The sequence below is a fragment of the Odocoileus virginianus genome, chromosome 8, assembly GCF_023699985.2.
Source record: "Odocoileus virginianus isolate 20LAN1187 ecotype Illinois chromosome 8, Ovbor_1.2, whole genome shotgun sequence".
Taxonomy (NCBI): domain Eukaryota; kingdom Metazoa; phylum Chordata; class Mammalia; order Artiodactyla; family Cervidae; genus Odocoileus; species Odocoileus virginianus.
In genome coordinates, this window is record NC_069681.1 from 29795180 (window position 1) to 29808180 (window position 13001).

Sequence of the window (13001 nt, forward strand, 5' to 3'; positions counted from 1 at the left end):
ATTTGAATATCACAGAATTGTGACCTGGTAACCTGTCCAGTATTAGAGGGGTTGTATGTTAAAATGGAAAGGCTGTTAGGCTCTATAATATTTAATTTTTCCTAAAATAGCATCATATTGTAAAAAAAGTTCATAATTATCAACCCATGCCACAGTCCTATAAAATGATTCCCCCCCAACCTCGCCTCATGCTTTTTGTTTTACCTTGCATTCTCTGTACTTATCAATTGATGATTGCTCAGCAAGCAGACCACTACAATTTAGGAAGGATGTTTATCCAGCCCCTACACTAGACCATGAATTCTCTACAGATTATTGGCTTGGGTTTCAGTTTCAAAGTCCTCATATTTTGCAGGTACAGTAAATATTATATTTTTGTGGATGACAAAATATACAGCTCACTAAAATATTATATACAGCTTCCTTAATACATTTTCAACAATAATGTGGACTGGAAGAATAATTCCATGCAACTGGTATTAAATAAATTGGGAGATTGGAATTGACATATACTATTTATACATAAAATAGATAACTAATAAGGACCTATTGTGTAGCACAAGACACTCTACTCAATACTCTCTAATGACCTATATTGGAAAAGAATCTAAAAGGAGTGTTATCAGTTCAGTTCAGTCACGCAGGCGTGTCCAACTCTTTACGACCCCATGAACCGCAGCACACCAGGCCTTCCTGTCCATCACCAACTCCTGGAGTTTACTCATACCCATGTCCATTGAGTCGGTGATGCCATCCAACTATCTCATCCTCTGTCGTCCCCTTTTCCTCCCGCCCCCAATCCCTCCCAGCATCAGGGTCTTTTCAAATGAGTCAACTCTTCGCATGAGGTGGCCAAAGTACTGGAGTTTCAGCTTCAACATCAGTCCTTCCAATGAACACCCAGGACTGATCTCCTTCAGGATGGACTAGTTGGATCTCCTTGCAGTCCAGGGACTCTCAAACATCTTCTCCGACACCACAGTTCAAAAGCATCAATTTTTCAGCGCTCAGCTTTCTTCACAGTCCAACACTCACATCCATACATGACCCCTGGAAAAAACATAGCCTTGACTAGATGGACCTTTGTTGACAAAGTAATGTCTCTGCTTGTTAATATGTTGTCCAGGTTGGTCATAACTTTCCTTCCAAGAAGTAAACGTCTTTTAATTTCATGGTTGCAATCACCATCTGCAGTGATTTTGGAGCCCAGAAAAATAAAGCCAGCCACTGTTTCCACTGTTTCTCCATCTTTTTGCCATGAAGTGATGGGACTAGATGCCATGATCTTAGTTTTCTGGATATTGAGCTTTAAGCCAACTTTTTCACTCTCCTCTTTCACTTTCATCAAATGTATATATATATATATGTATGTACGTATGTAAATCGGAGGAACCTGGTAGGCTGCCGTCCATGGGATTGCTAGGGGTTGGACACAACTGAGTGACTTCACTTTCACTTTTCACGCATTGGGGAAGGAAATGACAACCCACTCCACTGTTCTTGATTGGAGAATCCCAGGGACGGGGGAGCCTGGTGGGCTGCCGTCTATGGGGTCGCATAGAGTCAGACACGACTGAAGTGACTTAACAGCAGCAGCATGTATATAAATAACTGATTAACTTTGTTGTGCAACAGAAAGTAACACAGTACTGCAAATAAACTGTACTTCTATAGAAATTGAAAATTAATAAATAATTATGAAAGTCCTAAATAAAGAAGATACAATTTCTTCAAATAAGAATAAGCTTCTATTTTGTATGGATTAAGTATATATATATATATATATGAACGTGAAAGTATCAGTCACTTAGTTGTGTCTGACTCTTTGTGACCCCATGAACTGTAGCCCACCAGGCTCCTCTGTCCATTGAATTCTCCAGGCAAAAATCCTGGAGTGGGTTGCCTTTTTCTTCAGGGGATCTTCCCCACCCACAGATCAAACCCTGGTCTCCTGCATTGCAGGGAGATGCTTTACTGCTGAGCCATTGGAAAGGGACATAAAACACTGTATGATACCTCCACAGGTTTATTTGTAATATTTCAAATTACATGAGTTAAGGGTGGGTTTAGTCTATACTACGAAGTGGACTGGAGAAATTATTAGGTAAATATAGGTGATGTGAGCAGTACTTGTGGATTTCCCATTTTACCTTAATATTCATTCAACTTCACCTAGCCAATCCTCAATTTAATTGATTTCTAAATAAATACTAGGAAAATGTCTTTTATGAAAATTAGCCCTGTTTACTTTTTCAATCGTTGCAATTCTTTATTGAAATGTATATAACCATGTTTGCTTTTCTTCAAAATTAACTTTTATAGGAGTGTAGTCAAAGAAATGGCAGCCCTTCCTAGTATTCTTGCCTCGGAAATCCCATGGGTGAAGGAGTCTGGCAAGCTACAGCCCATGGGGTCACAAAGAGTTGGGGATAACTGAGTGACTAACCAACAATAGTTGATATACAATGTTGTGTTAGTTTTAGGTGTACAATAAAGTGAATCAGTTACAGATATGTATACATCCATTCTTTTCACATATAAATCACTCCAGAGTGTTGAGCTGGGTTCTCTGTGCTATACATTAAATCCTTACTGGTTACCTGTTTTTTGTATGCATACATGCTAAGTTGCTTCAGTCATGTCAGGCTGTTTGTGACCTTACGGACCGCATTTTTTACCACTAACAGCACGTGGGAAGCCCCCTATTTTATGGGTAACAGTGTGTTTATGTCAATTCCAGTCTCCCTATTTATCCCTTCCTTTTTTCTCCTTGGTAACAAAAAGTTTGATTTCTACTTCTGTGACTCTATTTCTGTTTTGTAAATGAGTTCACTTGTACTCTTTTTTAAGATTCCACGTATAAGAGGTATCACAGGATGCTTGTCTTTGTCTGACTTCAATCAGTATTTCAATCTCTAGGTCGGTCCATGTTGCTGCAGATGGTGTACAATTCTTGAAAGTTTCTTTTGCAAGCAAGTTTCCAGAAAAGCAGAATTCAGTTCATTTCCCATCTGTACCAGCAAGACAAGTTGCTATATCTACAGTGTAAATTATATTTTTGTAAAAGAAAAAATGTAGACCTCTATACCCAGACCAGTTTAGTTCAGTTCAGTTCAGTCGCTCAATCATGTCCAACTGTTTGCAACCTTGTGGACCACACCGTTCTAGGCCTACCTGTTCATCACCAACTCCCGGAGTTTACCCAAACTCATGTCCACTGAGTCAGTGATGCCATCCAGCCATCTCATCCTCTGTCATCCCCTTCTCCTCCTGCCCTCAATCTTTCCCAGCAATAGGGTCTTTTCAAATGAGTCAGCTCTTTGCATCAGGTGGACAAAGTATTGGAGTTTCAGCTTCAACGTTGGTCCGTCCAATGAACACTCAAGACTGATCTCCTTTAGGATGGACTGGTTGGATGTCCTTGCAGTCCAAGGGACTCTCAAGAGTCTTCTCCAACACCACAGTTCAAAAGCATCAATTCTTCAGCACTCAGCCCAGACCAGAGCTGCCCATAGAAACAAGAGTAAATGTGATGCAGTAAGACAGAGCAGCATTGAAAGCAAATCTATGACAACTCTCCACCTTATATCAATAACTCTTAGCTTGGAGTAAAGAATCCACTTCTTATGCTGTTCGAAAATCACTGAGTAGAGAAAGATACATATGATATTTTACTTCTGTGACTGTCTCCTGTAAGATGAACAAATAAACATATAAAAAAGTTCTGCTTGTATATGTATGGATGAGTCCCTTTGCCGTCCACCTGAAATTATCACAACATTGTTAAGCAGTCATACTCCAATATAAAATAAAAATTTAATTAAAACATTTTAAAAATGGTTTGCATGTGTTAGTAGAGAGTGTTCAGTATATCCTCCAGTTAAAAAAAAAAAAGGCTAACAAAGTATCAGACCAAATTAATTCAACACAAACCAACATGAAAAAGTCAAAAGCATATTAATTGAGATCCTTACTGTACAGGTCTGTTTCTTACAGGCAATTGAACGGGTTTCTTTTCCTCCTAATTGATTAAACATCTTCCCTCAACACGTCTTCACCTTGGCACCAGTTACTGATTACTGAATTTACATCTTCACTAAATTAACTAAAATAAAATATTCTTAAAAGGAGTAATGGTGGTGAAGGACCTGGTATAGAAGCATAGACCTTGATCACCGAACAAGTGAGAAATTGCAGTTTCCTTAAAATAGAGCTTGACTAATCTTTTTAGACCCACACTTATTACTGTGCTTGGCATCAAAAGGAAATCAATAATGGTTTTTGAATTGTTGAATTAACTCTGTTCATGATGTGGTGGAATTCTTATTTTAGTCACAGATTTATCTTGTCAATAAAACTGCTTGATAGTGTAGGCTTCCTTTAATCATCTAGTCAATAACTAAATTGTCACTGTCTTTGACTCTCAAGGAATCGATATAAAAGTGGTAAGGGTATTTGTACATGCTGGTCAATTAATTAATCAATTATAGAAGAAAAATAATCACATTATGTTACAATGCAAATGGTTCTATAATTCAAGGATTAACATGAAATATACACTGTGATTTACTTTTAGTGAAGGAATTTTGCTATTATTCCAGTCTCGCTAATGACAATTGAACGTGAATATGTCTTTTGAGTAATACTTTTTGTACCATTGTCATCACAATTCTCTACTAATTTGGGTATTTGTTTCTCTTTGAGTTGAATAGAAAAATTTATGTCTCATTATGGTCTTTTCAATTAAAATGAACTGATGTGGATAGATAAATACTTGCATTGTTATAATATTGGCTTAACAACACTCACAGCAATAACAGTTACATCTCTTATCACCAATATTTAATATGTCCAATTTTATTTTATTTTTTTAATATGTCCAATTTTAATCAAGTCTCTGAAGGATATAATTTTTTAAAGTCTTCTTTTTCTTTGTGTTTGGTGTAAATAGATTTATTTTTTCCTTATACATTTACTTTTCATCCAATATTGATTGTCATCAGAAACACTAAAAAATTGGACAGCTGTCAAGTTGTTTTCCATTCTCTAAGGTAAACAGTGAAACATCGTGAATTAAGTAAAACTATTACATTGTGGTCATTTTCTTTAATGATGAAAACCAGTTTTACATTACTTATTGGCACAGTAATCATTTGTAAAGCTTAGGCATCCCTTATGAGAAAACATTGCACTCATTGGTCTAGTAATAGAATCACAGATGCAAGCCCATACGCACAGCTGTGTGCACGCACATGCATGCATGGACTTCAGTTCTTAGTTTCCAGGATGTATTTAATGCAATACTACCTCAATGAAGTTTGGTTCAAATAGAACCAAAACCAAATTTCTGGAGGTTTACATTAAAATACAAATTCCGGTTTAGGAGGTTTAGGGAAAAGCCTGAAAGACGACATTTTTACCAGTCTTCAGGTGGTGATGATTCTGATGGTCTGGGACATTTTAAATAGGAAAAATGTCAGTCAGTGCCACTTTCGGTTGTTCACAGATTTGACTTTAAGAATCTGCTAAAGCAAGGACTGAAAGATCACACAGTTTTATACATTACCAGTAGTTAGGCAAATAAGAATGCTTGAGTCATATTTCTCAGATCTTTACCAAACTGTTCTGTTTCCATGGAAGCTGGTAAATTTCTTTGTGAGATTTCTTGAGACTAGGCTTCAATTTATTTTGCTGATCTCTGCTTCAACAGGAGAAAGCTGATAATGTCTTAATGCTAATGAAGAGAAAGTAACTGCTACACATCCTACAAAATATTCAATCCTTTTAGGATACATGAAACCATCCTTGAATGATCAGTTTACATATTTTGTTTTCATTTTCTAGTACCTTTATATCTGATTATATTCCAGTGTCTACAACCAATGATTCATATGTTCTTAAATGAAATAAAATATTTCCCCAAATACTTTATTAATCAAGAGTGAGTTAGTCAGTTCAGTCACTCATTGATGTCTGACTCTTTGTGACCCCATGGACTGCAGCACACCAGGCTTCCCTGTCCATCACCAACTCCAGAGTTTGCTCAAACTCATGTCCATTGAGTTGGCGAAGCCATCCAACCATCTCATCCTCTGTCATCCCCTTCTCCTCCCACCGTCAATCTTTCTAAGCATCAGAGTCTTTTCAAATGAGTCAGTTCTTCACATCAGGTGGTCAAAATTTTGGAGTTTTAGCTTTAGCATCAGTCCTTCCAATGAATATTCAGGACCGATTTCCTTTAGGATGGACTGGATGGATCTCCTTGCTGTCCAAGGGACTCTCAAGAGTCTTCAACACCACAGTTCAAAAGCATCAATTCTTTGACACTCTTTCTTCCCAGTCCAACTCTCACATCCATACATGACTACTGGAAAAACCATAGCTTTGAAAAGATGGACCTTTCTTGGTAAAGTAATGCCTCTGCTTTTAAACACGCTGTCTAGGATGATCATAGCGTTTCTTCCAAGGAGCAACCCTTTAATTTCATGGCTGCAGTCAACATCTGCAGTGATTTTGGAGACCAAAAAAGTAAAGTCTCTCACAGTTTCCATTGTTTCCCCATCTATTTGCCATGAAGTGATGGGACCAGGTGCCATGATCTTAGTTTTCTGAATGTTGAATTTTAAATCAACTTTTTCATTTTCATTAAGAAGCTCTTTAGTTCTTCTTTGCTTTCTGCCATAAGGGTGGTGTCATCTGCATATCTGAGGTTATTGCTATTTCTCCCGGCCATTTTGCTTCCAGCTTGTGCTTCATCCAGTGTAGCATTTCTTGTGATGTACTCTGCATAGAAGTTAAATAAACAAGGTGACAATATACAGCCTTGACGTACTCCTTTCCAATTTGAAACCAGTCTGTTGTTCCATGTCCAGATCTGACTGTTGCTTCTTGACCTGTGTACAGATTTCTCAGGGGGCAGATCAGATGGTCTGGTATTCCCATCTCTTGAAGAATTTTCCACAGCTTGTTTTGATCCACAAAGTCAAACGCTTTGGCATAGTCAATAAAGCAGAAATAGACATTTTCCTGGAACTCTCTTGCTTTTTTATGATGCAGCAGATATTGGCAATTTGATCTCTGGTTCATCTGCCTTTTTAAAATCCAGCTTGAACATCTGGAAGTTCACGGTTCACATACTGTTGAAGCCTGGCTTGAAGAATTTTAATCATTACTTCGCTAATGTGTGAGATGAGTGCAATTGTGCAGTAGTTTGAGCATTCTTTGCCATTGCCTCTCTTTGGGATTGGAATGAAAACTGACCTTTTCCAGTCCTGTGGCCACTGCTGAGTTTTCCAAATTTGCTGGCATATTGAGTACAGAACTTCCACAGCATCATCTTTTAAGATTTGAAATAGCTCAACTGGAATTCCACCACCTCCACTAGCTTTGTTCATAGTGATGCTTCCTAGGGCCCACTTGACTTTACATTCCAGGGTATCTGGCTCTAGATAAGTGATCACACCATTGTGGTTATCTGGGTCATGAGGATCTTTTTTGTATAGTTTTTTTGTGTATTCTTGCCACCTCTTCTTAATATCTTCTGCTTCTGTTAGTTCCATACCGTTTCTGTCTTTTATTGAGCCCAGCTTTGCATGAAATGTTCCCTTGGTATCTCTCATTTTCTTAAAGAGATCTCTAGCCTTTCCCATTCTATTGTTTTCCTCTATTTCTTTGCATTGATCACGAGGAAGGCTTTCTTCTCTCTCCTTGCTATTCTTTGGAACTCTGCATTCAAATGGGTATATCTTTCCATTTCTCCTTTTCTTTTCACTTCTCTTCTTTTCATAGCTATTTGTAAGGCCTCCTCAGATAACCATTTTGCCCTTTTGCATTTCTTTGTCTTGGGGATGGTCTTGATTCCTGTCTCCTGTACAATGTCACAAACCTCTGTCCATAGTTCTTCAGGCACTCTATCAGATCTAACTCCTTGAATCTATTTGCCACTTCCACTGTATAATCCTAAGGGATTTGATTTAGGTCATACTTGAATGGTCTAGTGGTTTTCCCTACTTTCTTCAATTTAAGTCTGAATTTGGCAGTAAGGTGTTCATGATCTGAGCCAGTTAGCTCCCAGTCTTGTTTTTGCTGACTATATAAAGCTTCTCCATCTTTGGCTGCAAAGAATATAATCAATCCGATTTCAGTACTGACCATCTGGTGATGTCCATGTGTAGAGTTTTCTGTAGTATTAATCTGGAAGGTTATTTTTAAAGCATAATTTTATTTTCCATAGCCTTAATTTACAGATCAAGTATATTACTATTAAAACAAACACCATAACAAAACCATTTTATATATTTGTATTGATACTGCATCTTGCTTCTTGTATTCACAACTGGGCATTTTCTGTACTTTCCAAAATCCAGTATAAGAATTTCACAATCTTTTCTGTCAAAATCACTCACAGAACACAAATTCAGCTTGTGCTTTAAAAAAAAAGGAAAAACAAAAGCAAGCAAACTAAATGAAATCAGCTGCACTCCTCAAACAGGGGAGTGAAATATTTAAAAAAAAGTCAGAAGGAAACAATATATTCATCTTGGCCTGTGTTTATTCAAAATTTTTATATTTAGTTCATCATGGATATTTTTCATTAAATTTCGTTTTTGCTAAATATTCATTAAAGTATTCTTTATCTTGATTACTGAGGGATTGTTGGTGTCATTTTAAATTTTATAGCTGTTCCTGATTCCATTGAGTCTTGTTCTTAAACATGACCATGCTCTTATTAAGTGTTTTATTATTAAAAATAATAAGCACATTCAAAATAATTTCCTCTCCAAATGAAAGAAATGAAAGTATTATCTGATTTTAAAAACTCATATACATTAAAATTTGATTCATTACTATTCTCTTATATTTACTTCTCTAGTCAATCTCACTCTCAAACAATACTTTATTTAAAGATAAATTAAAATATCATTTCCCCTATCCTAAGACTTTATTTTCAAGCTGGTGTGTTATATTCCTCCCTCTGCCCAAATTCTTAATTACACTGTCCTATAGTGCTAAATTCTACCCTCAGAACAAATTCAGAATGATGCTTCTGGAAAGTAAAGCTCTTCATATGATTACCTTCCAAGTTGTTTATCTCTTTAATGCACAGTCCTATTTTATCAGTTCAAATAAATTTATTATGAAATATGTAATCCTTCCATTATCATTAGTCTTTTAAAATTTTAAAAATAAAATTTTAATGTCTTCAATATACGGTATGACTTCAATATATTTCCTGTATAATGTCTTTGTGTAAAATGTTTCTTCACTCCATTCCATCATCTTTCTTTCCTTGTAAATTTCCTTCCTAACCCTTTTTTATTGTTTATTTTTCCCCTTTCAATTTTGTTCCTGGCATAAAAGACCAACTTTGAGACACAATATTCTTGGAAAGGAATGTAAGGAAGAGAGGAATGATGCTAGATAAAGCAAAACTTTTGAGATCTGGTTTTGTTGTACAGAGACGGTCAAAACAACTCTCCTTGGAGCTGTTATAACTCTCAGCCTCCACCCTTTCTACTCACTAAGACCCTGCCACAGCTTGCCATTTTCTCCTATTGAATTATACGTTGTAAAGGCTTGAGTTTGGGATTTTCCAAAAATCACTGGTCTTTTCATAATTTCAACTTTGCCACATGATGATTTCTCCACTTTGATACTAAATTTTTGTCTGAGATCTAAAAAACTTTGTACTTCTGTCTTGAAACTGCTTACTTTTTTTTTTTAAATGAAAGCATCATTTCACCTCCTTTTCTTGACACATATTTTACTATGCCTATCACCCATGAAAGGTGGATGGAAAATCCGTCAGCTATTCAATAGACTCAGTGAAGAAAAAATATAGAAGAATTAGAAGAAGAGGAAGAAGGAGGAGGACAAGGAGGAGAAGATGGCAATGAAAGAAGGAAGAGGAACACAAGGAGGAGGAGGAGATGAGGAAGTTGGGAAAAAAATCATCAGATGCCAAGAAATGTGGCTGAGTCATTCATGTTCATTCGTCATAGCTGATGATACTCAGTGAATCTATGTTTAAATGTAAGGTGTTGTTTGCTTGCATGCTAAGTCACTTCAAAAAGCACAGTATGCGAGAGTTGAACTGTTGAATCAGGAAAAAAAAATTTGTATATTACCAGACAATATACAAAGAAAAGAAAGAAAAATTCCCTTTGTAGTACCTTCATATTTTTTCCGTATGTTTGCAAGGAATTAAGAGAAGGTATGTGAAAAACCAGTAGTAAAATATCAAAATCTTCATGACTAAACAAGCAGATTAATGATCAGAGAGAATAACACATTTTGGAATCCTTTTATCCCGTCTTTACTATGTTCCTAAGTCTGTGAATCACAGGAACGGCTGGAATTGATCACAGCTGCAGACTGTTCATCACTGGCACATGTTTCATTTGTTAGTGATGCGGATGGGGTTCATATATGTTTTCTCCCTGTGAATAACCCTTATTCAGTCTGATAAAAAATGGGTCCTGTAGTCTCACTATTCAAACTCTATTCACATCACTAATTCTGATATTGATTATCTTATAAACATTACATAATCTAGAGTATTCAAATTGACCTATGCTTATGCTATTAATTTTAATGTATTTCTGATTCCAAACATGAGGGCAAAGAGAGAATTTCATACAAATGAAGGTTTTATCTGCCTTCATACAAATGAAGGTTTTATCTGCCCTTTAGTATATGTACTGTGCGTGTGTGTGTGCATTTGTTGCTGTTGTTGTTTAGTTGCTAAGTCGTGTCTGACTCTCTGTGACCGCAGCACTCCAGGCTTACCTGCTCTTCACCATCTCCCTGAGTCTGCTCAAACTCATGTCTATTGAATCAGTGATGCCATCCAACCATCTCATCCTCTGCCGTCCCCTTCTCCTGGCTTCAATCCTTCCCAGTATCAGGGTCTTTCCCAATGAGTCAGTTCTTCCCATCAGGTGGCCAAAGGATTGGAGCTTCAGCTTCAGCATCAGTTCTTCCAATGAATATTCAAGGTTAATTTCCTTTAGGATGGACTGGTTGGATCTCCTTGCAGTCCAAGGGACTCTGAAGAGTTTTCTCCAACACCACAGTTCAAAAGCACCAATTCTTCAATACTTAGCCTTCTTTATGGTCCAACTCTTAAATCCATACATTACTACTGGAAAAAAAAATGCCCATATTCAAATCATACTCAGAAGTATTATTGATCAATATAATATCCTGTGAAAATAACTAAAGATAATGTGCTGCCTTTCAATATTAATAGAAGTTCTTTCTTCTATCCCTCCCAGTTTTTGTTTGCTTCATTACAAATATTATAATAAGTATAAAAAGCATTTTTTTTCCTAGAAATGAAATAACTCATCCAATATTTGTCATATTCACCAATAACAAAATCACATGTTCCAGAGAGGACTAAAGAAGCATTTGAGTTCCATTCATAGAGATTTTGTGAGTTTTAGGGATCTTATATCTCTACATTTTATTTTAAAATGAGATTAAACAGCTTTAGCCAGGGAACCCAATATCAAAGTTATAAGAAAAATGACAATTCTCTACACAATTTTATATATTCTAGATCTCCTTAATAATCACTTTTAGAACTGGACACTTCCAAAAGTCAGTTTAGGAAAATAACTCATAAAATATATATATATATATATTTTGTTTTCCACTTTCTACTAATCCTTTAATAAAGAGGATATTTGCATTGAGTCCAAGATAGAATGAAGTAGTATGTTGACTCTTACTTTACCTTTGAGTTGTCCTGTTTCTTGTTAAATTAATGAGTCTTTGAAGGAAGCCATGCAAATTACCACAAGATTTGACTTGAAAGGGATTACCTGGGCTCTCAAGACCGTATAACCCACAGCAATGCTGGTTACTTCAGGCTATTCATTTTCACTGAGTCTTGTATTTCCTTACCTTGTCTTGTTATGTGTGCGTACCTGAAAGCATATTTGTGCATTTTCTGTAAGCCGTATTTAATTATCTTCAATTTCTCTTGAAACTGTATGACATCTGAACAGTACTGAGACTTACAATCTGTGAAGTGGGTGATGAATTAAAGACAGAAAGCATTTGGATCAGTCTCTTATCTTTCAGACAGCATCAATAAGGGCTTTAGAAGACTCCATGGCAGGGAGAAATGGTTATGCTTATGTATTAATATTATTAATAAATAAATAGCATACTTTATTATACATGTAGTTATAAAATGTTATTATTGCTACCAATGCTATATTATTTTTACAAATATGAAAGTCCAATTCATAATTATGATTATCCTAAAACTTTAATATGAATTTTATATAATGTCTACCTATATGCAACCTGTTCAACACCAATTTGCCCTGATTAATATTTATGATCATTTATTGTTTGTTCTAGTAAGGTAAAGAGAAAAAACATAGTATCTTAATGCGTATGCTACTCATGACAAAATAATTACCTTATTTTTATTAGTGGTTTCAGAGTTAAATATTTGCAATTCCTCCAATATGTATTATATATTCAAAGTTTAATTTGATATGTCTAATCATATTGATATTTTCTCAAAAACTTTTTTCCATAATCAATATCTTTCTGTATGCTTTAAAAATGATAAAAATGTAAACATTTAATATTTGTTGAACATAGTCATAATGCTAAACTTTTCTGTAACCAGGAATCAATAATATTTTATTATAACAGTAGAAGTATTAGGATATTCTTGATGTGTGAAGAGGAAACTGAGGCTTAGAAAGTTTAAGTAGAGAGGGGAACACAAAGTTAAGGTTGGAATCGGGGAATGAGGTGTGGACACAGCCTCAGAAAGCCCCCTACGCATACTCAGCGCCCACTCACAACCACACCCTAATAAGGGCAGGGAGATCTCCACCTAAGCAGGGAATAGTGAGTGCCACTGGGTATTTTCATACCATCTTTCATCTTGTTTAACCTCTGTTATCTATATATATATATTTTGTTTTGCATAGACGCAGTATTTTAGTGACTCATAAAATTGCATCACACAG